Here is a 22,113-nt window from a genome sequence, read left to right as displayed (position 1 = left end):
ATTGAGGTTATGTAGTTGCCAGCTCAATCGCCAGACCTCAATCCAATTGAGAACTTATGGACTGATCTAAAGAAAGCCGTTTGGGATGAAAAACCAACAAATAATAAGGATTTGTGGGAAGTAGTTCAAAAGGCATGGTATAACATTCCATTGGAAAGATGTCGTCGCCTTGTGGACTCCATGAAGGACAGATGTGTTGCAGTCATAAAAAATAATGGCAATGCAACTAAATATTAATGTGATCAATAAAATTAAATATCAATTACCATTTATTTTTGCCGTAATTACCTCTAAGTTATAATAAACTGAAATACTGCTATTTTTTTGCTCCATTAATTTATGTACTTGGTTCAAAAAAAAAAATTTTAATAAATAAAATATCAACTTAACTTAAATTTATTGTGTGCAGAAACTTTTCTTTACGTTGTGGTAAAACCCCCTGTGAATACGAAGTACCAATTTTGTAATGTAAAATATGTACCAACAGTTTTCGAAACATGGGGTGGGCACTGCTATTAAAAATCTCGCATACATACGTAATATTATCATTTATCGGTAAAAAGTGTGCACGCGCTGCTTTATATGTACATACATATGTATGCATATGTGTACGGCATTGCCCAACAAATAATGTATACACAAACCAACATAGAAATATACGTACGCATGCAAATATGTGCGTATGGCATTCCTCCACAAATAATGCATACAAAACATACATACTTATATGCGTTCACATGTCGATATGTCACCGCAAAAATTACGAATATTGTTCTACAAAAACAACAATGGTTTCAAATAGCGTCAGCAGCATCACAAGTCAATATGGCAGCCAAACAGTCGATGCCCAAATTTGTAGAAAAATTCCTAACAACAATATTTTCATTCATGAACGCAAGCGCACTTTCAACAGGCAAACTTGCTTCATTCATAAAAACAAATACCATTACATCTCCCCGAGCACGCCTTTGCCAACAAGCGTCTTTTCGCGACGATGGCAAAAGCTAAAAATCATAAATCGAATAATTTTTGACCCTGCAAATATAAGTATAGAATAAAATCGACAACATAGTTAATTTGTCGATTTTCAAGTCAAGAAATGTGCCAAAGAAAATATTTAATATTCCTCTGATTTATGTGCACAGTGAATCCCGGTTAAGTAGTACTCCGCTTAAATGAAAAACATCCCTCTGAACTGCCTATATCTTGCTGCATCTCACGGTTGGTTTTTATGAAATACATAGAAATTATTGTTTTAAGTACCACTCGCTTAAGTATTCGGCCTCGCTTATGTGTATATATTACATTTTTTTATATATATATGTTATATTTTTATTTTTACAAACCACAAACATCTGTACCTTTGATTGTGGCACATAACCGGGATTGACTGTATTTGTCAAGGAATGTAAAAAATATTTTACTCGGCTTGCAAAAATCTGCGTCGATATGTATGTAAGCTCATACACAAACATACATATCTACGATGGTTTGTATGCGATGCTGTTTCAGCGGCAAGGGAAGCAGTGGCAATTGGCGAACGTTCGTTTGTGTTTTCGGCACAGCTCGGATTTTCTACCAACAACGCAATATTGTGACGCTTTGCCGCCGCGTCGGTCCGTCGACATATTGACTCTTTGACATGAAAGCAAAAAATGTAAGCTTCGCCATTGGTTGTCCGTGTCAACGGAAATTTCGCATGAAGCATTGAGTGTAGCTATTTGCATACATACATATGTTGCGTGTAAACAAATTTACAAACATGATGCGTATGGTCTGTCATATTTGTTTACATCAATGATGCCCAAACGCACACTACCAAACTGTGTGCGTGTGTTGGAGTATGAGAGAGCTTGCTGCTACACCCAAAAAAATACAAAACTTTATTATTAATTAATATAAAAAGAATTTGAAAGTGATTCGACAACTTTTACAAAATTGTGAAATTACAAAAATAAAGACAATTCACGTGTCAAAAAGAAATTAAAATTCAAAAATTTTAAGTATTGAATTTATGTTGAAGTTTTCAGCTAAACGGCTGTATCAAAAAACTAAAAATCAATATTTTCATGGTTTTGAACCAACTTATCTAAATCTAGTTCGGAGCCGTAGAACTTTATACGAAGTTACCAGTCACATGGCCATGCATAGATACAACCGAAAGCAAGTCCACTTTTGTATCGAAGTTTTCATCTACCGTTTTTACATAAATAATTAATTGGTTCACATCGGATAGTGATCGGAAGAAAATACCAGATTTAATTGATTTTGCTGTAATCAAAAATATAGATAAATCGCACATAACAGCAGATACATGTACTGATCTATCTTCTGATCACTCTCCAGTACTAATAAAATTATGTGAACAACCCATATTCGTTAATCCAAAAATGGGTCTAACTTCTTATAAAACAAATTGGCTAAAATATAAAAAATACGTCAGTAGCCACATTAATATTGAGTACAAAATAAATACAGGAAGAGATATTGACGAAAGTATAAGAGAAGTCAATGATATAATAACCAGCGCAGCTGTCTTAGCAACACCAAACAAAAGCTATAAGCCGCTTGGTTTCAGAAAAATCTCTAATAGAGAAATAGAAATGCTTGTAAATGTAAAAAGGCGTGCAAGACGTGAATGGCAGATAAATCGTTCCCCTTCCACTTAGTTTCAATTAAAATCTGCTGTACGTAAATTAAAAAACGCGCTTAAACGTGAGGAAAAATTGAACACCGAAATGTATATAAAGAAGCTGTGTCCGAATTTAAACAAGCAAAATTCCCTTTGGAAAGCCCAAAAGTCCATGAAGCCACCAACTGACTCCAACATGCCTATACGAGATTTGGGAGGAAATTAGGCTCGAAGTAACGAGGAAAAGGCTAATTGCTTTGCAAATCATCTAGAAAAGGTATTTCAACCCAATTTGCCAAAGAACAACTTTAACCTGTCAATCTTACCCAACACAGCTAAAGAGTCGCTCGAGCCTCTTATGACTTCACCTTCTGAAATCATTGGTATCATCAAAGAACTTAATCCAAAAAAGTCGCCGGGACATGATAAAATTTCCCCAAAAATGCTAATTGAGTTACCAATTATTGCTGTAGAGGTGCTCTCCTTGCTCTTCAATGCAATTCTTAGTTTCGGATACTATCCAATATCGTGGAAAAAGTCGCAGATTATCTTGATAGATAAACCTGGGAAAGACTTAACACAGTCGTCTTCATACAGACCAATCAGGGCCCGAATCGTGGCACACGTTAACGAACGAAATTTATGAAATTTTTTTGTTTTCGGATCGTTGTACTCGCTATCGAATGCGCACTTTCGAAATTTGAAATTTCCTCATTCGATAACGTGTTCTCGTTTGTACGAAAGAATCGAAATCTCACTCGTTAGCTATTTGAGAAACGTTATAGTACAAATTAAAAAAAAAAAGTTTGGATATAACAGTTAAAAATAATCGGAAGTGAAATATAAGTTATTTTTCTTTTATTGAGTTTATTTAACATGTATTATAATTATAAATAATGATTTAAGGACAAATATGCACCAAAAAAATTTGATGAGTAATTTTATACTACAGCATCAGAATTTAGCAAATAATATTTTGCCTAATTGTGGGCAAGGCAAAGTTGCATTAAATAAGCTATGGGGTACATTGACGCTAAAACTTAACGCTGCCGGGCCACCGATGAAAGATGCTAAATTTTGACGAAACGATGAATAGAATGATAAAAATAATAATAAAATACAAAAATAGGTATTTGCTGATCAAAAGCACAATATAAAAAAGAAAATTTCTTTCAAAAAAAGCCTCGAAACAAAAGACTGGTGGTGGTCAGTACGAGGAAAAGCTTTTAACTGTAGCAGAAGAGCAACTCCTCCATGCTACGGGGATAGATGTTGCAGTAGAAGTAAAAATCTTGAGAAACTAATTTCTTAAAAGAAGAGATCGCTGCAAATAAAAGAAGATATACATCAAGCAGATATGCAAAAAAGCTGTAGAGTTGCAGATTACAACTCATGAGCTTGATATTTTAAAGAGAAAAATTAAGAAATAAACACCAATATTTACGATATGTTAATTCCAAGTTCCTGTTTTTATTGAAAATATATTTATTAGAACAAAACATGAATTCAAATGTTGTTGGAACGTTTAATTCATTTAGATAATAAAATACTGGATAATATGATCTCTAATTTTATGACCAATTTAGTTAATTGAGTCTCATTTCCCGTATCTATTTCTATATTATTGTTTTCATTTACAAAATATTTTCAATATGTTGAATTTTTTAACTGTATGCAACACTGCACATACATTGCCGAACTTTGCCACCTTTTCAGGAATATACCGACTTATGTTATCTTTACCGTTAATTTTTATTTCCGATATGATGAAAGTAAATGCGTCTTTGGTCAGTCTAAATCACTTCCTGAATCTGTAAATGATTTAAAATAATATGATCTATACTAAGTTAAACGGTATAATTTTCTTACGCTGCTTCAGGTAAATCCATGGAATTACTTTTATCACGAATCCTGAATCGTATGGCCATTTCGTGATATTTTTCATCTGAATCAGATGAACTTGTATAAAAAACACGTTAGGGTTCATTTTATTGAATGCAAAAACTAAATTTAGTAAATTTATATACAATTTATTACACATATTGTATAAACATATATTGAATACTGGCTGACCTCGCAGCCGTTGTCCTGCGTGAAATTATGTATTTGGAAATGAAAAGAAAGTTAAATTTACCATTTCATTTTTTTTTTTATTTCAATGTAATTCATTTATTTATTTTGGTTTTCCAACTCGTGAGTACGCAACGTATATCTGACCGATTTTCACTGGAAACGGAATACGTTTGAAATGAAATGGCAAATCGTTAGAACTCAAAGGAATTATTAGAATCAAGTATTCTGTCCCCTTGTGTTCGATAGCGCAGATTGCGGAACATAATAACGACAGATCCAGCTTTGAGACGCAAATGATGCGGTGGCAAACTACCAAGCCTCTCCAAAAAATTTAGAAATTCCAAAGGATAATTCATGGCGTCGTCTTCATTGTCAAAATGATCGATCGATTTGTATGAGCGCAAGTCTCCCGGAATTTGGCTTTGAATCTTCCAGTTTAAGTCAAAACATCGGTATTTTTGGCAGCTAACATTGCGCGTGCACTTAAGGAATCGTAGTTACGATAATTTGGCCAATATTCGGATACACATTCGTGATGAGTTCATTTTTCGTGAATTGATAAGCGGCGAATGGAATTGATATCAAACCACCGGAAGTATCAACCGGAATTGACCCATTTCCAAGTTTTAGCGAAGACGATGTAAAATGTCTTCGGCAATGTTATTTTTTTTCGTATCCCATAATAGGTGCGGATTTGAAGGCTGATACGTCGAAATGATTATCGTGAAAAGTGTGCGAACTTCATTTGCATTCCAGTGATTGACATTTACCAGCAATTGTAATTCCTGGCATACTTCTCCAAAACTCACAGATACCGTAACATTCACAGTACGCAATGACTCAAATGAAGTTGAACCGCGTTCATTAATCGATAGCAACCGAAGGTAGAAACGTTTTTCGGGTAGATTGTGTAAATTCGTCCTAATGCATTAGTTGATAACACACCTGGATGCCCATCCACTGGTTGGCCTTGCTTTCTGCGCAACTATTTCTTCGACAATGCATTCCAGATAATAATATCAAGGTATTTCCGAATAGGGCAATGTTCTCGCCGGTCGGAAAACGTTCATGAATTGCAAAAGTAAATATTCTACAAAGCGCTTTATTGCGGTTCACGTATCGACCGTATCGTATTGCTTCCTTTGGTGACGTACTTACAAACGCATTATATAGATTTAACCAAACTGCAATACTCGACATTGATATGAGTTTTGAATGTGAATTAAACAACAATGGGAAATATAGTACGATCCATGTGTTGTCAGCTTCGATATACACCCTTTTAAATTGAATGCTGAATGTTCTGGCATTGTTATCTGGTGAGCGATGCCGATGAGTTTGTGTTTCCGAGAGAAAAGCACATGGATAGTGTTTCGTGCATTTATTATCAGATATACAAACCGAAAAGGGATTGTAGTGGATGCAAGGTCCATGAACCATATTGGTTTCTACCACTTCGTATAATACTGGATCTTTCTCTGGATCACGAATTTCCGCAGAAATGGTTTCATCAATATGATCTGGTGTAACCACCATCCACCATCCAAAGAAGAATGTATGCGTGCGGCAAACCTCTCTTTTGCCACTCAAAAGAGTACATCTAGCATCTAACAGCACCATATATACGTTGCTTCAAGATAAAGTCCATCGAAGCTGTTGTTTGAAAAGTCGTGGTGTGACATCGTGACGATCGCTTGCTAATTGACCGCTATCCATAATACCGCACGTGTGGCATCGCATCCTGGGAGTACTCGTACATGTACCTTGGGCTGCTAATGTAAGTTGATGCTAAAAAGAACGCCGACCGTAGCAAATTTCAATCTGTAATTGATCACTTTGTGTGTAACACACATAACATTTTCACAGAATAGTTTTCAAAAATTTTTGAAACAAACGACAAATTTGAACGATTCAAATAATTGAATAACAAAACAAAAAAATTGAAAAAAAATGTGTATGGAAAAAATTAACTTTTTGGAATTGTCCAATTTTCCGACTTTTTCTCACGAAAAGCATACAAGTTTTTTTATTTCTATACCTTCCCCGATCCTCACAGAACATTCTCTGAAAATTTCATCAAGATTGGTTCAGTCGTTCTCTCAGCGTTACTAATAAACAAACATTCAATCGTTTGTATGGGAAAAAGAAAATGGCTGGTTTTAAGGGTTTTCCGTCAATTATTCGAATTTTTCTTGCCGTAAAAACCTTCCTTGAACCTCAAAGAACATTTTAAAAAAAGAATTGGCAAAATTGTTCCAAGCGTTGTTGAGTTATGCGCTTAGCAACACATTTTGCGATTCATTTTTATATATAAGATTTGCATTGAATTCAAATTCAAATACTTGTTTTGTTTCGTATTTGAATGTATTCGAAAATGTCATTTACAGCTACACCAGGGAAGTTATTTCATAAAATTTCTATTCGTTTTGTGTCGAGTGCGACGATCCGCACACTCGATACGTTACGAAATTTCACTCGATACGATTACTTGCTCGCTCACGACTGCCGCGATTCGGGCCCAGTCTTCTACCCTGTCTTTCAAAAGTATTTGAAAAAGTAATACTATCAAAGATGTCTCCTTTCCTCCACGAAAATAACACAATACCATTGCATCAATTCGGATTTCGTGCGAAACATGGCACAATAGAGCAAGTAAATAGAATTACTAACGAGATAAGGAAAGCATTTGAGCACAGGGAGTACTGTTCAGCAATATTTCTAGATGTAGCTCAGGCGTTTGATAAGGTGTGGCACGAAGGTCTTTTATATAAGATTAAAAAAATTCTACCTTTAGAATTGTATAGAACCTTGGAGTCTTATTTAAAAAATAGAAAATTTATGGCAAAAGTGGGAGATTTCATATCTGATGAACGTCAGCTAAGGGCTGGTGTACCCCAGGGCAGTGTTTTAGGCCCAATACTATACATCATATATAGAGCAGATCTTCCAACAGCTAACAATGTATTAAACATTTCAAGGAAGTTTTTGTATGGTATTTCCAAGGAAATTTCGTGACGGGACTGAAAAAAATTAATAGTTCAAAAAAAAAAAATACCCTAATGTATATAAAATAGGGGAAAGTAATGTATTTAAAATTAATTTTGAAAATTCATAGAATTTTGTATTGTAATACATTTGGAATAGATGATGTTTTTGGTAATATAAAAATTGTAAATATTTTACATAATAAAAAAATATATATAATTTATTCAATTATTATCTAATTGACTTTATTAATATATTTCTTAAAATATTTGATTTTAGATTTATAAAGTCACTTGACACAACAAGTGCCAAAATGATTTGCAAACATTTTTTTGTTTGAATTATTCAATTAATTCAAATATTATGACAGAAAATAGCAAAAAAAAAGAAAAAAAAAACAACAAACACATGCGGGAGTTGTAGCACATGAAAATTTTCATTAGCTCTGCTGTGCTACCGCTACGCCAGAGCATAGCGCAGAATTTAATTTTTTGCTCCCGCTTCAGCTATAGTTTTTTACCTAACAAAACTCGGAGCAGAGTAGAGCACTTCTTTTACATTGTTATGCTAAGGCTATGCTGTGGCTCCCGGAAAAGTGAGAGCGGTAGCGATAGCATAGCAATAATTCTAGAAATTTTGCTGCTACGGAGTAGTAAATGAGAACCCTGCACTCAGCATTACCGGAAAATTTTTGGAAAACAAAAACTTGTTTTCCCACTCAATACTAAACATAGTAAAATTGTTAATCAGCGCGCACATACAAATTACATGTGTAGCAGTCAACAGTCGTTGATCAAGTGATTTCCAAATGGACATTAATATTCCACAATGTATAGAGAGCGCTTGACTAATACGTGTGAGCGAATCTGTGAGAGAGCAATAAAGTCGGCCGCCCGCGGGCTAGGTTAAGCGCTTCACTGGTTTACATGCAAGTTAATGACAGCCTCCACACAGCCACTTGACCATAACTGTAAACAATATTGAATCTTTACAATTTGTAGTTGTGCGGCCTCATAAATTAAAATCCTTATTAATGCTTTTGCTTATTTAAGAATTTGATATACTTTTTCCGTTCACATTAGAATAAACCATTGTTATCTAAACAATATTTGTAGCCCTCATAAGAAAGCATAATAAAATCAGAGCAGAACACTTAACGTTCTGCCTAAAAATGCTGAATACAATATTAATGTAAATTGACACTTTCTTTGTTTTAAACTCAATTTCAATATGTAATAACTTTATGTTATGAAATATTGTAAATCTGGCATCACTATTCCTCTTATTCCTTTTATACTGTTTGTATGTATACTTATTATATTCAATAAAGTCACTCGTCATCTTACATTGAAACTGCGCGTACGTCACTCTGTTCAACAGGTTATGGGCCTATTGCTCAACAAGTTATTTGCCTAAAAGTAAAGTTATTTAAAATTGATTTTTTTAAACGAAAATGGCGACAAGTGCTCTTAATTTTCCATTTGAAAAACTTCGTGGACGGGAAAATTTCGATTATTGGAAGCGGAATGCTAAATCGTATTTGGTCCTAAAAAGTTCTTGGACAATAACGGAGAACGGTTTATCCGAAAATGCAACGGAAAAAGATCGTGACAGCAATGAACGGGCACTGGCGGAGATTACGCTCATGGTGGAGCCGAGTAATTTTTCGCATATTGCGAACGCAGTGACTGCAAAGGATGCATGGGATTCGTTAATGGCCGCGTATGAAGACAGTGGTTTAACTCGCAAGGTAGAGCTTTTAAAGAAGCTGGTGCAGTTAAAGCTGGAGCAGTTTCAATCCGTACAGGATTATGTGAACGAGATGGTCATGACATCAATCAAGTTGCAAAATGCAGGTCTGGACGTAGGTGATGAGCTGGTGGCATCATTATTGCTTACTGGGTTGCCTAATGAGTATCAAGCACTCGTAATGGCTGTGGAGAATTCGAAAGCGAAATTAACTGTCGATAGCGTTAAAGGTTTGTTGTTGCAAGATGTCAAATTTGACTATAGCAAAGAACCTGCTGACAACGCATTATATTCGAAGAATTTCCAACAGAAAAGGAACGACAAAAGTTCTAATCGGAAAAAATTTCGTTGTTTTAATTGTGGTCAGGAAGGCCATATGCGTAAAGAGTGTCGCAAGTCTCCGAAATCAACGAAAGTAAATGAGAATGAAGGTAAAAGCAGGACGGCAATGTTTTCAAATTCGCTGTTAGCGAATTCGTGTTTGCATTCTCAGAGCGGCGAAAATGTATGGTACGTTGACTCCGGCGCAACGTCACATATGACAAACGATCTGAAGTTACTTTCGAAGTTGAGAGCAGCAGAGCATAATGAAGTAATTTTAGCTAACAGAGAGCGAGTTCGTGTTAACAGCGTAGGCGAAGTCAGCCTAGTTTTAAATGTAAACAAACAAAAAGTAGAAACAAATGTTCGAAATGTCGATTATGTTCCCAGTCTTTGCGCGAATCTTTTGTCAGTTCGGCAAATAACAAAACAAAACAAAAAAGTGATGTTCGAAGGGAATGTGTGTAAAATACTTGATGCGAAAAACAGATTGATTGCAAAAGCGTATGCAGAAAATGGTTTGTACAAATTAGATTGTGCTAAAATTCCAGTTGGGAAAGCAATGACAACTATTGATAATTTTGAACTGTGGCATCGAAGGTTAGGTCACATTTGCAAAAACAGCATGAAGCAGGTGCAGAATTCAACGCTTGGAGTTAATTACAACGGCGCAAGTGAAAAAGAATGCATTGTATGTTGTAAGGGTAAGCAAACTAGAATAACAACTAAATCAGCTGGTACTCGTGCTAAAAATTGTTTGGACATTATACATTCGGACGTGCTTGGTCCAATTAGCACAAAATCGTTCAGCGGTGCAAGATTTTTATTGGTGTTTGTTGATGATTTTTCAAGAAAAGTATTTGCTATACCGATTGTATCTAAATCAGATGTATTTGAAAAATTCAAGCAGTTTAAAAGCGAAGTAGAAACGCAATGTGGTCGTAAGATAAAAGTGCTGCGAACAGATAATGGCACTGAATATTGTAATTCTCAGTTTATTAAATGTTTGCGTGAATGTGGTATTGTTCACCAAAAGACAGCTCCATATACGCCCGAGCAAAACGGGGTGGCTGAGCGGATGAATCGAACGTTAATTGAACGTGTGAGATGCATGTTGCTAGATTCTGGCCTAGGAAATATATTTTGGGCAGAAGCTGCAAATACAGCAGCGTATTTAGTAAATCGTATTCCTTGTAGAGGTAATAGTCGAAGTCCAGAAGAAATATGGTCTGGTGTTAAACCAAATTTGAAACAATTACGCATATTTGGTTGTACAGCGATGGTTCATATACCAAAGCAAAAACGTTTGAAGTTAGATGCAAAATCAGAAGAATGTATTTTTGTTGGTTATTGCATAGAGTCGAAAGCATTTAGGCTTTACCGAAAATCTGACTACAAGTTTATTGTGAGTCGTGATGTGAAATTTTTAGAAAATACAAGTAATACATTCAAGCGCGCAGAGCCAAATCTAATTGTTGATATAATTAATGAAAACGAAGCTAATGACATTAACAATTCAGGGGAGCTGAATGAGAGCGAATTGTGGGATGTCGATATATCTTCGGAAAGTGAATACGATACTCCTGATGATAGCGAAGTAGCTGATCAGTGTGGCGAAAAGTATTCAGTTCGTCGATCGGAGCGTATTGCTAACAAGGCCAAGAGGAAGTTGTTGTTAAGCGTGGTGTCTGATGTTAATGATCCTGTGAATCTTGAAGAGGCATTGAATAGTCCAGAGGCAGATGACTGGAAACGCGCAATGAAAGAGGAGATAGAATCTCACAAAACAAACAGAACTTGGGTGCTTACGAAATTGCCTGAAGGTAAAAGAGCAATAAATACGAAGTGGGTTTTTAAAACTAAGCGCAATGCTGAAGGTGCGCTGGTTCGTTATAAAGCAAGGCTCGTGGTTAAAGGTTGCTCACAGAAACAAGGCGTTGACTATTCGGAAACATTTTCTCCGGTAGTCAGGTACAATTCATTACGATTTTTATTTGCTATGGCGGCGAAACACGATTTGTCGGTGCATCAGTTAGATGCGGTAACTGCTTTTTTGAACGGTGAACTTCAAGAAGAAGGGTTCATGAAACAACCTGAGGGTTATAGTGACAATTCTGGCAGAGTTTGTCGTCTACTAAAATCGTTGTATGGTTTAAAACAAGCAAGCAAAGTTTGGAACGATAAATTAAATGAGGTACTAATTAGTCTGGGACTAATTCGGAGCGAAGTCGATCAATGTATTTACTTTTGTGTGAGTGAGTACAGCATGGTATACGTAGCAATTTATGTGGACGACATTCTGGTGTTCTCTAATGACAAAAAGGCTACGCAGCGGATTAAGAACGAGTTGTCTTCGAAATTTAAAATGAAGGACATGGGTTCAGCGTCATCCGTACTTGGGATGAGAGTTCAGCGCGATGAGGTAAAAAAGTTAATTAAACTTGACCAGTCTGAATATATTTCCAGGGTACTAAAACGGTTTGGAATGGACGATTGTAATGCGGTAGCTACGCCACTAGATTTGTCGCAAAAGCTAACATTAGATATGTGTCCAAAATCTGAAAAAGAAAAGAAAGAGATGGAAAAGGTTCCATATATGGAGGCAGTGGGTAGTCTGTTGTATGCAGCACAAAATACCCGGCCTGATATCAGCTTCGCAGTCAATTTGCTGAGTCGTTTTTCACAAAACCCCGGGAAAGGTCATTGGTTGCACTGAAGCGTATGATGAGGTATTTGAAGGGTACAGTCAACAAAGGTATCGTGTTTCGGAAATCAGCTCAAAGTTTAACTGGTTATTGTGATGCTGACTGGGCAGGAGATCTTGATCAAAGGCGGTCAACTTCTGGTTACGTGTTTATAATGCAAGGTGCAGCTATATCTTGGTCATCGCACAGACAGCGTACCGTAGCATTGTCATCAACTGAGGCGGAATTAACATCTGTAGTGAGCGCAATGCAGGAAGCTATTTGGTTACATCGGCTAGAGTCGGAACTAGTTCATGGTGGTACAGAAGGAATAAAAATGTACTGCGATAACAAGAGCGCTATTCATATTGTTCGGAACAATAACTTTTCTCCCCGAACTAAGCATGTGGACATCAATGCGAAGTTTATTCGAGAGAAGTTACGAGATAAGTCATTGCGGCTAGAATATATTTCAACAAGCGAAATGTTAGCAGATGGTTTAACAAAGGCTATACCTGCAGTTAAGAATGAATTTATTAATGTTAAATTAGGCTTAAAGTAAAGTCATGTATCATTTAACATAATTTTTGATTTAACTAATATATTATTAGTGTTGTCAGATGTTCCATTAAAGGGAAGTGTTATGAAATATTGTAAATCTGGCATCACTATTCCTCTTATTCCTTTTATACTGTTCGTATGTATACTTATTATATTCAATAAAGTCACTCGTCATCTTACATTGAAACTGCGCGTACGTCACTCTGTTCAACACTTTAAGTAAATAATAAGTAAATGTATAAATATTAGTAACTTGTAAATAAAAGATGGATTTTGTCTCCGGCGATCGAATCGACACGACGAGTTTCATTTTCTCTGCGCATTGGCAGATAGGAAATATATTTTTTTACAAATTCTCGCGATACGGGAATTAATTGGCGCCCAACGTGGGGCCGCGAAAAACAAAATATCCTCGGAAAAGGATACGTGATCGTGGATCCTTATAAAAGATAAATAATAAAAATATAAAATCCTCGTGCGAAAGGTAATATGCAAAAAAGCATAATAATAATATCTCAATGAAAGTGAGAAAAATTAAAAGTTAAAAGTTAAAACCAAAACATGCTATGCCGCGTAAACTAACAAAAAATAATAATACGAAATCTAATATATAACACGTGTCGTGTCGCCAAAGAAAAATTTAAATAAAGCTATCAAACAAACAAATACATATCAACAACATTTGTGACTATAGAAAACAGTGAATATAACACGTGTCGTGTCGCCAAAAAAATTAAATAAAGCTATCAAACAAACAAATACATATCAACAACATTTGTGACTATAGAAAACAGTGAAAGTGAAGACGAAACAACAAGAAGACCCCAGAGGACAGCATTGGAGAAAGCACAACGTGAGAAATGCCGGAAACCTTATAGGAAACAGTGAGAGTAAAGACGAAACAACAAGAAGACAACAGAGGACAACTTTGGAGAAAGCAGTAAAATTAATTAATCATTATTGTTAAGAAAAATAAATATGTATGTTAAAATTATATATATATATATTTACGGGGAACACCCAAATTAAACCTAAGTATATTAGATTATACTATTGTAAAAATTGCGGTGGGGATCACGAAGAGAAAAAGTGCCCCAGGGGAAAAAAATATAAAAAAACATAATTTCTGGTTTGTGCAACCAATAATAAAATAAAATAAAGCTGCGATTCACCACCTTCGGGGGGACCCTCCAGCGTAGAATAAATAAAAATATAAATTAAGGCTCGACCAGCCACATAACAAAATAAAAAGACCCCCATAACTTTGCTCAATTCTGCGAATCCTACACAAAAGGACCCTCCAGAATAGAAGAGCATCAATTCCTAGAAGAGATTATACAAGTATAAAATAATAATAAAGTTCTTTCTCTAAACAAAAAAAAAATAATAATAATAATTAATCATGATTAATGAGGCAGGATTAACGGTAGATTTAATTACGCGCCTAGTTGCGGAAAGCAATATTACAATAAGGCAATAAATTGACAGATTAAAAACTCAAGTTGAAACTGAAACACACAGAGTAACAGATTTTCAGACGGAAACAATAAATGACAACATTCAGTGTCATGAGTGAGATGTTATGAAATCCTTACCAGAATTTTCAGGAAGGATAAACGCTTATGTTAGCTGGCGCGAAGCAGCACATAACGTTATGAGCTTATATGTAAGAGGTAGCCGAAAGTACTTCGCAGCCCTTAGGATTTTGCGTAACAAAATTACACTAGAAGCAAATGACACATTAACCAACCATGGTACTGTGTTAAATTTTGACGCGATAATTGCGCGTCTTGATTTTGCATATTCGGACAAACGCCCTATTCATATCATAGAACAAGAAATGAGTGTTCTACGACAAGGCTCAATGACGGTCATTGAATATTATAATTTAGTTAACAAAAACTAACGTTGATGATTAATAAAACCATTATGACTTATGGAGGGGCCGCACCAATAACAAAAGAACTGAACAAAAAGAATAGAGACCAGGCTCTCAGAATATTTATAACTGGACTTAACGCTCCATTAAGAGATATCATATTTTCCCTCTGTCCGGAAGATTTGCCCGACGCATTGGTCAAAGCTCAGGAATTAGAGTCCAATAATCAGAGAGCTCGATTTGCACAAAATTTTGCAAATGAAAGGACAAGAGTAAAACAGTTTTATCCAAGTAATAACTTACGATTTCCTCAGAGGAGCAACATGCCAAAACCAGAACCAATGGATATAGATCCATCTATGTCTAGATCATACCGAAGGGAAAATTACCCAAAGCCCCATCTAAACAATAGCCATAACTACCAAAATTTTGGAAAACCATTGGCCAGTACAAGCCATCAAGCCAATATGGACCAACCAAATAAGTATATTTCAAATAAAAACATCCAAGGAATAAAACGGCCAAGGGAAAGCAATTATAGCTTTCGCCCACAGGAGAAAACCCAGAGGATAAACAACATGAATGAGAGTCATTTTTAGACAAAGAGGGGATGAACTCCCCTATCTAAAGTTCTACGACTCAAAAATAAAAGAAAAGTTTAAAAGCTCTAGTCGATACAGGAGCAACCTCTTGCTACATTAAGCCTGGGGTTTATAATAACAAAAATGAACTAGCCATTTATAAACGGATAAAAACCGTGAACGGCTATTCCATAATAAAGCATTACCATATAATAACCATATTTGGGGTCAAAGAAATTTTCTACGGAATAGAAGGTTTAGAATCGGATCTCCTTCTGGGGTCTAATTTCCTTGAAAAAATTGAGGCAATTATCGACGTGCCCAATAGGAAAATAAATTATATGCAAAAAAATACAAATATAATAACCATATTTGGGGTCGAAGAAATTTTCTACGAAATAGAAGGTTTAGAATCGGATCTCCTTCTGGGGTATAATTTCCTTGAAAAAATTGAGGCAATTATCGACGTGCCCAATAGGAAAATAAATTATATGGAAAAAAATAAAAATATAATAACCATATTTGGGGTCGAAGAAATTTTCTATGAAATAGTAGGTTTAGAATCGGATCTCCTTCTGGGGTATAATTTCCTTGAAAAAATTGAGGCAATTATCGACGTGCCCAATTGGAAAATTAATTATATTGAAAAAAATAAAAATAAAAATGAAGCAAACAGTATGAACATTTATTTTGAAAATAAAAATGGAGAAAACTTAAAAATCAAGGAACAAAAAGTTTCTGCACATTTAACCGAGAGAAATGTCAGTAAAAATAAAGAAGAAAACAATAAGGAACATAAAGATTCCGTAAAGCCAGCCGAAGATTTTACCGGCAACATTATATTAAAAAAATTTATTTTGGGACAAAAAGGTTCTAAAACGCCAGCTGAAGATTTATACCAGCAAAATGAAAAAAATAATCATAAAAAAACATTGTGGAACGAAAAAGTTCTACAAAGCCAGCTGATGATAATACCGGCAAATTATATAAAGAAAATATTGTGGAACGAAAAAGTTGTACAACGCCAGTCGATGAATTTGCCGGCAACATGAACGATAACTATTCAATATTGGGCGAAAGTGGCTCAGAAATGAATGGTGATAATGATAATTATTATTCGGTAAAGAATTCCGAAAGTTCAAAGAATGAAAATCAGGATGAAGAAGTGCAGGATCTTAAAACACATATAAAAGAAAAAATTGCTAAAATGCATTCAAGTATCAATACAAACTTTCCCTTCATGACAAAAATAAAAGCAGAAATAAGAATGAAAAATGAGGATCCGATATGGAGCAGACAATATCCATATCCTTTATCTGTAAATTCGTTTATTAATGAAGAAATAAAAAAATTGATTAATGAAAATATCATAAGACCGAGTAAAAGTCCGTATAATTCACCTATTTGGGTGGTACCAAAAAAGGTACAAATGAGAATGGAACACCAAAACTAAGAATGGTAATCGATTACAAAAATCTAAATGAGCATACAATTTCCGATCGTTACCCTATTCCAGATACTAACATAATATTGTCTAATTTAGGCAAGGCAAAATATTTTTCAGATGGAGGATGGAGTCATGTGTAGAAGTTCACGCAAGTGAGGAAAGTTCTCTGATTGCCATTCACTTGGGAGTGGCCAGAAACGATTCTTTTACATGTGACTCAAGCAGCTCACGACTTCCGATCCTCTGGGTAGACTAAGAACATCCGTTTGAAGGCGAGCTAACGTGAGAAGGCGAAGCATCCCCTGCATAGGGTTGTGCGCTGGGTTTGGGACCCGCCACGTAAAAAAACTCCCCCAGTGAATAGTCAGAACCAGCCTCGGATGAGAGACCCCCCTTTTGATGACAACCATGTCAAACGAAATAAGGACTACGAATTGAGGGCATGCACCTGGAATGTCCGGTCCCTTAATTGGGAAGGTGCCGCTGCCCAGATGGTTGAAGTCCTCGTGAAAATAAAGGCTGACATCACCGCCGTTCAAGAAATATGATGGGCGGGACAAGGACAGAGACGAGTAGGTCCTTGTGGCATTACTACAGTGGTCATATAAAGGAGCGCAAGTTTGGTGTGGGATTCGTGGTGGGAGAGAGACTCCGTCGCCGAGTACTATCATTCACTCCGGTGAATGAACGTCTAGCCACAATCCGCATCAAAGCGAGGTTCTTCAACATATCGCTGATTTGCGCCCACGCCCCGATGGAAGAAAAGGACGATGTGACCAAAGATGCCTTCTATCAGCGCTTGGAGCGCACTTCTGAGAACTGCCCCGCCACGATGCCAAAATCGTGCTTGGTGAATTTAACGCCAGGGTGGGCAAAGAAGGTACCTCTGGCACTACGGTCGGTAAATTCAGCCTCCACGACGAAACATCCCCAAATGGGTTGAGGCTGATCGACTTCGCCGGAGCCCGAAATATGGTTATCTGTAGTACTAGATTCCAGCATAAGAGGATACATCAAGCTACCTGGCTGTCTCCGGATCGAAAAACCACCAACCATATCGATCATGTTGTGAGACGGAAGACACGTCTCCAGTATTTTAGATGTGCGTGCGCTCCAAGGTCCTAACATCGACTCGGACCACCATCTTGTTGCAGCCAAGATTCGCACCCCCCTCTGTGCGGCAAAAACGCACGTCAACAAACACAAGGAAGGTTCGACGTCCTGAAGCTGCAATCACAACAGACAGCCGAACGATTTTCCACTCGGCTTGCACTCCTGCTCTCTGAGAGCACTCGTCAACAACTCGGTATAAGGGAACTGTGAAACGGCATTTCAAACTTCTTACGTACAGCTGCAACCGAAACCATTGGTTTTCGGAAAGTGCAAAAGAACAACTGGTACGACGAGGAGTGCCGTGTCGCAGCGGAGAAAAAACAGGCTGCCTACCTCGCAACGTTACGATCGACCACAACACGTACGGGATGGGATAGATACCGAGCGTTGAAGAGGGAAGCGAGACGCATTTGTAGACAGAAAAAGAAAGAGGCCGAAATGCGTTAGTACGAAGAGCTTGATAAGCTGGCCGACAGGGGTAATGATCGAAAATTCTACGAAAAGATGCGGCGGCTTACAGAAGGTTTCAAGGCCGGAGCATACTCTTGTAGAACCCCCCAAGGCAATCTAGCCACCGATGGAAGGAACACTTCTCCAACCTGCTGAATGGCAGTGATAGCACAACACCGGGAGAAGGCGAACCCGATTCCCCAATCGATGACGATGGAGCAGACGTTCCATTACCCGGCCATGAAGAAGTTCGAATAGCAATTGCCCGCCTGAAAAACAACAAAGCGGCAGGGGCCGATGGATTGCCGGCCGAGCTATTCAAACACGGTGGCGAAGAACTGATAAAGAGCATGCATCAGCTTCCTCGTAAAATATGGTTAGACAGAATCATGCCCAACGATTGGAATTTAATATTGCTCTGCGCAGTCCACAAAAAGGGAGACCCCACAATCTGCGCCAACTACCGTGGGACAAGCCTCCTCAACATCGCGTGTAAGGTTCTATCGAGCGTATTGTGTGAAAGATTAAAGCCCACCGTCAACGAACTGATTGGACCTTATCAGTGTGGCTTTAGACCTGGCAAATCAACAACCGACTAGATATTCACCATGCGCCAATTCTTGGAAAAGACCCGTGAAAGGAGAATCGACACACACCACCTCTTCGTCGATTTCAAAGCTGCTTTCGACAGCACGAAAAGGAGCTGCCTTTATGCCGCGATGTCTGAATTTGGTATCCCCGCAAAACTGATACGGCTGTGTAAACTGACGTTGAGCGGCACGAAAAGCTCCGTCAGGATCGGGAAGAACCTCTCCGAGCCGTTCGATACCAAACGAGGTTTCAGACAAGGCGACTCCCTATCGTGCGACTTTTTCAATCTGCTGCTGAAGAAAATAGTTCGAGCTGCAGAACTTAATCGAGCAGGTACAATCTTTTATAAGAGTGTACAGCTGCTGGCGTATGCCGATGATATTGATATCATCGGTCTCAACACCCGCGCCGTTAGTTCTGCTTTCTCCAGGCTGGACAAGGAAGCAAAACGAATGGGTCTGGCAGTGAACGAGGGCAAGACGAAATATCTCCTGTCATCAAACAAACAGTCGTCGCACTCGCGACTTGGCACTCACGTCACTGTTGACAGTCATAACTTTGAAGTTGTAGATAATTTCGTCTATCTTGGAACCAGCGTAAACATCACCAACAATGTCAGCCTAGAAATCCAACGCAGTATAACTCTTGCCAACAGGTGCTACTTCGGACTGAGTAGGCAATTGAGAAGCAAAGTCCTCTCTCGACAGACAAAAACCAAACTCTATAAGTCACTCATAATTCCCGTTCTGCTATATGGTGCAGAGGCTTGGACGATGTCAACAGCGGATGAGTCGACGTTGCGAGTTTTCGAGAGAAAAATTCTGCGAAAGATTTATGGTCCTTTGCGCGTTGGCCACGGCGAATATCGCATTCGATGGAACGATGAGCTGTACGAGATATACGACGACATTGACATAGTTCAGCGAATTAAAAGACAGCGGCTACGCTGGCTAGGTCATGTTGTCCGGATGGATGAAAACACTCCAGCTCTGAAAGCATTCGACGCTGTACCCGCCGCGGGAAGCAGAGGAAGAGGAAGACCTCCACTCCGTTGGAAGGACCAAGTGGAGAAGGACCTGGCCTCGCTTGGAATATCCAATTGGCGCCACGTAGCGAAAAGAAGAAACGACTGACGCGCTGTTGTTGACTCGGCTATAATCGCATAAGCGGTGTCTACGCCAATTAAGAGGAAGAAGAAGAAAATAAAGGGTGATTTTTTAAGAGCTTGATAACTTTTTAAAAAAAAAAAACGCATAAAATTTGCAAAATCTCATCGGTTCTTTATTTGAAACGTTAGATTGGTTCATGACATTTACTTTTTGAAGATAATTTCATTTAAATGTTGACCGCGGCTGCGTCTTAGGTGGTCCATTCGGAAAGTCCAATTTTGGGCAACTTTTTCGAGCATTTCGGCCGGAATAGCCCGAATTTCTTCGGAAATGTTGTCTTCCAAAGCTGGAATAGTTGCTGGCTTATTTCTGTAGACTTTAGACTTGACGTAGCCCCACAAAAAATAGTCTAAAGGCGTTAAATCGCATGATCTTGGTGGCCAACTTACGGGTCCATTTCTTGAGATGAATTGTTGTCCGAAGTTTTCCCTCAAAATGGCCATAGAATCGCGAGCTGTGTGGCATGTAGCGCCATCTTGTTGAAACCACATGTCAACCAAGTTCAGTTCTTCCATTTTTGGCAACAAAAAGTTTGTTAGCATCGAACGATAGCGATCGCCATTCACCGTAACGTTGCGTCCAACAGCATCTTTGAAAAAATACGGTCCAATGATTCCACCAGCGTACAAACCACACCAAACAGTGCATTTTTCGGGATGCATGGGCAGTTCTTGAACGGCTTCTGGTTGCTCTTCACCCCAAATGCGGCAATTTTGCTTATTTACGTAGCCATTCAACCAGAAATGAGCCTCATCGCTGAACAAAACACGCGCGCGAAACACATTTCGAACCGAACACTGATTTTGGTAATAAAATTCAATGATTTGCAAGCGTTGCTCGTTAGTAAGTCTATTCATGATGAAATGTCAAAGCATACTGAGCATCTTTCTCTTTGACACCATGTCTGAAATCCCACGTGATCTGTCAAATACTAATGCATGAAAATCCTAACCTCAAAAAAATCACCCGTTATTTTTCAAGCATCGATCTAGAATCAGGATTTCATCAAATTATAATGTCAAAGAATGATATTGAGAAAACAGCTGATATTATAGATTATACCCGACAGGACTATGTACTTATCGAAAATGGAGACGTTTCCATTTATGAAAAATATGGAGATATATTTCACATCACTAATTTAACAATCTTTGAAAATATAATAACAGAAGAAAAAAGAAGTTTTTATAACAATATGAAATATGGAATTGATAATAATGATAATTTAGAAATTATCACTCAAGAAACAGAATCAGAAATATAATTAATTGAAACTTTATTAGGACAGTTAAAACAAAACCATGTTAGACAAAAAAAGAGGAATAAATGAATTAGGTACACTTTGGAAATGGATAGCAGGAACTACAGATCATGATGATTTCATAAAAATAAATGATAGATTAAATGATCTAACAATAAATAACTATAAACAATTTACTACAAATTCAGAAATTTTTAAAGTAATAACAGAATTAACTGATACAATAAATAATATAAAAAGTGATAACACAGCCAGAAAAATCAAAAGAAGAAGAAATCAATACATTATAAGTACATGAACTACAAAATATAATAAATACAATAACATTTGGGAAAATAGGAATTTTAAATCCAAGAATTTTACATTTTGATGAATTAAAAAACATAACATACTACCAACATGGTTCAATGACCATTACAGACTTAATGGACATTTCAATATTTAAAATAGCACAAAAAAGAGATATAATTATACTTTATATCAAATACCGTAAAATAGAATCAACATGTCAATACTATGATGTGAGAGCCATAGCTCAATTAGATGGTAAGCTTATAATTGATCAGAACATAACATGTTGTAATAATAATTTTTTTAATATACAAAATTGTAAAACT

Source organism: Bactrocera dorsalis, chromosome 6 (assembly GCF_023373825.1).
Source record: "Bactrocera dorsalis isolate Fly_Bdor chromosome 6, ASM2337382v1, whole genome shotgun sequence".
Classification (NCBI taxonomy): domain Eukaryota; kingdom Metazoa; phylum Arthropoda; class Insecta; order Diptera; family Tephritidae; genus Bactrocera; species Bactrocera dorsalis.
This window is presented reverse-complemented; position numbering follows the sequence as displayed.